Here is a 5,105-nt window from a genome sequence, read left to right as displayed (position 1 = left end):
TTTATACTTTTTTTTTCTTTTATAAAATTTGATAAATGAGTCAACATGATTGGCCTATTTAATAAAAAAAAAATCATGTTAGGGTTGAGGAATCCTAATTTGTTTAATAAACGTATGTGTTGTGTTTGTATCGACCAATATATTTAACATGACACAAACCCGAAATGCAAACAAGAATTGTTACCCATACACACACAATTTTCCATCTTTAAAGGTAATTTAAAATTCAATTTAAATTTAAGGAAAATGTCAAGTTACATCCAATTTTATTATAAAAAAATTCATAAATTGACGTGTAATGAATGTAATTAGTGAACATTAGTTTGTAAAATTTATGAAAAAAATATAGTATACCTAGCATTACTCTTAATACAATGTTTAACATATCATATACTATATAATAAAAATTTTGTCAAATAGATTATGATTGCAACCGTAGATGACTAAATTTCTAATCTGAAATAAATCAAACAAGTAAAATAGTTACTTGGCAAATTTATGTTGGTTTCTGAATAGTATGTAGAAACTAGTAGCAGCAGTGACGCTTTGTAATTAGTCATGCGTTGTGGACTTGGTAGTATAATGTGTTAACTTGTAATAGGTTGGGACTTTTCTCTCTCTACAACAACAAATAGCTATTTTCTCTTTATGACAAGTAGCCATACTCTTATTGCGCCACAATACTGTGATTAAGTAAAGACTTGAATAAATTGCTTAATTTCCTTATAATTTGGGGTGGTTTCAAATTANAAAATTTATGAAAAAAATATAGTATACCTAGCATTACTCTTAATACAATGTTTAACATATCATATACTATATAATAAAAATTTTGTCAAATAGATTATGATTGCAACCGTAGATGACTAAATTTCTAATCTGAAATAAATCAAACAAGTAAAATAGTTACTTGGCAAATTTATGTTGGTTTCTGAATAGTATGGTAGAAACTAGTAGCAGCATGTGACGCTTTGTAATTAGTCATGCGTTGTGGACTTGGTAGTATAATGTGTTAACTTGTAATAGGTTGGGACTTTTCTCTCTCTACAACAACAAATAGCTATTTTCTCTTTATGACAAGTAGCCATACTCTTATTGCGCCACAATACTGTGATTAAGTAAAGACTTGAATAAATTGCTTAATTTCCTTATAATTTGGGGTGGTTTCAAATTAAACCATAAATTTTAAAAAGATTTTAACCATAAAAGGTAATATAAATTAACTATGACATCTTTAAACCATTTCAATTTACACTCTCAATAAAAAGTAATATAAATTATATACTATAAGATAATAAAATTTGGGTCTTGGAAGTCACTGTGCAAAGTTCGCTATTTTTTTTTTTTTTCCTTTTTCCTCTCTAACAAGTGGCTAAACTCTCTTGGTGCCAAGAAATAAAAATTGAGTCTTTTGGTGTGAAGACTTTTATGCTCAATCCATTGACAACAAGATGGACCCTTAAACTTCGAATTTTTCTCTTGGTTGCCTCATGCAGCTGGTTTCTTTCTTCACATACACGCACAAAGGAAGACGTTTCTTGTTTCAGCTATAATGCCTCACTGCCATTGCTAGCAGCTACGCATTTACACTTCGCCCATTCACTGTTGCAAGTTAGACCTCCATCATCGTTGCAAGCATTTCCTCTCTCTTCATACTGATTTATGTGTTTTAACTTTTGTATCTCTTTGTCTCAGAGGCTGTCTTTTATGTGTGACAGTATTTTTCTGCTGAGATATGTTGTGAATTGTGTGGTGTCAAGCGTGTGTGACCTGTTATAGCTCATATTATATAGAGATAGTTACTAAAGTTAGTGATGATTTGGTAATAAAAAAATAGTGAAAAGTTAGTAGAAACAGTTGATTGGTTGTTAGTCGGGGTAACAGTTCAATTGGTGTGGGGGCAATGGGCAAGTGTTGCTGAATCATTAGACCAAAAAAAAAAAAAAAAAATTGCATAAAATGTCACATAAAATTAACTAAATTAAATTGTGACACCTATCCACATTACTGCCTCATTGTCCTATAACTAGCTAACAAATTGATGACATATAAATTTATAAATTGCAAACTAATTAATTAAAAATATGATAAGTTATGAATTTATACATTTAGAAAAGTAAAAAAAAAAAATATAATTAATACATTATTCACATTGCTCTCATTCTTATATTTATCTTTACTTAGTAATTATAATTACTCGTTCCATGAGATTCAATCATTGATGATTTTATAGATTCAAAAGAATGTCTAGTTCCCTTTTCATATATGATTGAAATATAATATATAAGAATTGATAGTTTTATTTGTTAATACTAAATAAACGATTATCTGAATTTTTATGATTTTTGTTTTTGTTTAACCTTCTGCCCCCCTAACTAGGAATCCTAGCTCCATCCTTGTCTATATCTATATTTATATCTATCTATAATCAATAATCTATATTTATTTCTATATATATTTAAAAGCCGAAGTATAACATTTATTATTATTACGCTTATGTTGAGTCATCTCATCAGCCTTGTCATTGGTCACATTATTATTATTATTTTTATATTTATTATTTACTTTTAATTTTTTGACAATATTAAATATATAAATATATTGGCTTACAAATTCATCTTAGATGATTTTAACTTTACATATTCATCTACTTTTATTTTGATGTTATAACTAAATAATAAATCAATGAAAAATCAAAATAAAAGTATAGTCTATACATATTTATCTTAGGCAGTTTCAACTTTACATATAATTTTGCCCATATATCTTCCTTTATTTTGGCTCTTCTTATTTCCATAATCTTACTATAAGTTTTTCACTCTCTCCCATTCTATGCATATTTTTCCCACAAACGAAAAGGTTATTTCTCTCTCTCTCTCTCTCTCTCTCTCTCTCTCTCTCTCTGTCAAATTTTTAATATATTTTTTGTTGGATTTTTTTTTTTTTTTTTTTTGCATCTCTACTTTAAATTGATGAATATTTGTGTTTTTAAAACTCTACTTTTGGTTATTTATAGTTGAAAAATGAAATCAATGAAGAATAAAAAATATTTATAAAAAAATTTGTCTACAAAAAGATATTCACAAGACTTGCTTAATCATTGATGGTAGAAAATATACAACTTGACAACTGTCTCATAGGAGGAATTCCTATAGAGGTTTGTATTGCCATTGTCCTATTATTGACTAATTCATATATGTTCCTTGACACAAGTTTTTTTTATTATTTTTATTATTTTTTTTTTATCATTTTATTTACAATACTGAATACTTTTAATAAATGATGTCATTGTTGACTTGATTTGGGAAAAAAAATCATATATAATATGCCAAATTTTGTGTTGTTGTCAGTTTTAGTTTATTTGAAAAACAATAGGATAGTATGGATAATATGATGAAAAACAGTTAATGCAATTGAAGAAAATGGTCGCTGTGCAGTTTCTTTTCACTATTTATAAATATTCTATTTAACAAATTAGCAGCAAATTGTTATGTCTTTGTTATATAATTTTCTTAGATGCTTGAGTAATTGTTTTAAACGTTTATAAATGTTTTATATTACTCTTCATCTTCCTTATCTCATTAGTGTATTCTTTGAAATTTTTAAGAAAATAAATTCAATTTTGTGTTTAAAATTATTTATTTATCTATTCATTTTTCACATTTGGATTAGATGTTAAATTAGATTATAACAGTATGAACACAATAGTTTTTTTTTTTTATTATTATAAATTTACTCTACTTTTTTTCCTTTTGGAATTGTACTCTTGGGGTTTTTTTTTTCTTAATTATTAAGAAAAAAATTTCTTAATTTTTTTTTCTTAAAAAGAGTAACCATCATTATGTATAAATCTATAAACAACACTTTTGCTTGGGAAGAACAACAAATTTCTATTGTGCTGCTTCAAAGTCTTATTAAAAATTTTGAATTTGATTATACATTCATTGCAATGGATATTTGGCTTAATCACATCACATTTGATATGTTTTACATATTTGGGAGAGAAGGAATTTAACTTTGATGTGATTTAATTTCCCCCCCCCCCTTTTTTTTGAATTGTAGTTTTGTTGAGTTTTATTAATTTTTGGAGTACGTTTCTAGGTATTTTTGATTGTACGGTAGAAAAAGTTGGGTTTTAGAAAGTTAAAAAAAAAAAAAAAAAAGAGTAATTTCCAAATTGTATATACTTGTTAATGATACACAAAATGTTATAGATATCTTTTATTAACTAATTAATATTTCGCTAACTTAACTTTTGAATTTCTAAGAAAATTACATTGTAAAACATAAATTTAATGAGACCGCCCTAAAATATTATCACGCACAACACACATGTCCACGACTATTTCTAAATAATAGTAAATATCATGGTTTTAAAAACTGGTGGTCAAAAAAATAAAAAGCACACATTTTTGGTTTTGGAGTTTTACCGGACTGAATTAGTGTTCGGTTCGATTGAACTATCTAGTACAGTCCAATTTTTAAAACTCTGCTAAATATATTAGGTTATTCTTAGTTCTAGAATTGTAAACCGGCTAGCCAAGATGAGTATTAAAATTATGCATTTTTCCTTTAATTTTATTTCGAACATTGAGTTGAACTCAAACTCAATATCAAACAATATTACATGTTCAAGTTTGTTTCATTTTCTTGTGTTTAAAGTACATTTTTAGCCTTAATGTTTGAAGTTATTTTTATTTTGGTCCTTTATGTTGATTTTTTTTTTTTTTTTGTCCTTTCATGTTTAATTTGGTTTCATATTAGTCTTGTCATTCATTTTCATCTATAACCTAACGATTAAGTTTCCTCTATGTTTTATTATTAATGAAATATTAGCTCTAAAATGTTGTGATATGCAAGAATTTCACTATTGTAGGTAAAAAAATATATTAAGGACGGTTAGATAGCAAACAAAAGTAACAAGTCCAATATGAAAACAGAATCAAACATATAGAGCCAAAATGAAAAATTTCAAACGTAAAAAGGTAAAAATGAAAACAAACCCAAACTTTAAGAGCCAAAAGTGCATTTTAGCCTCTTTATATATATATATATATATAATTTTCTTCTTTATTTATTTAACAGAAAAAGAATGAAAGAGTTTG

Source organism: Quercus suber, unplaced genomic scaffold (genome assembly GCF_002906115.3).
Source record: "Quercus suber isolate HL8 unplaced genomic scaffold, Cork oak 2.0 scaffold_456, whole genome shotgun sequence".
NCBI lineage: Eukaryota > Viridiplantae > Streptophyta > Magnoliopsida > Fagales > Fagaceae > Quercus > Quercus suber.
This window is presented reverse-complemented; position numbering follows the sequence as displayed.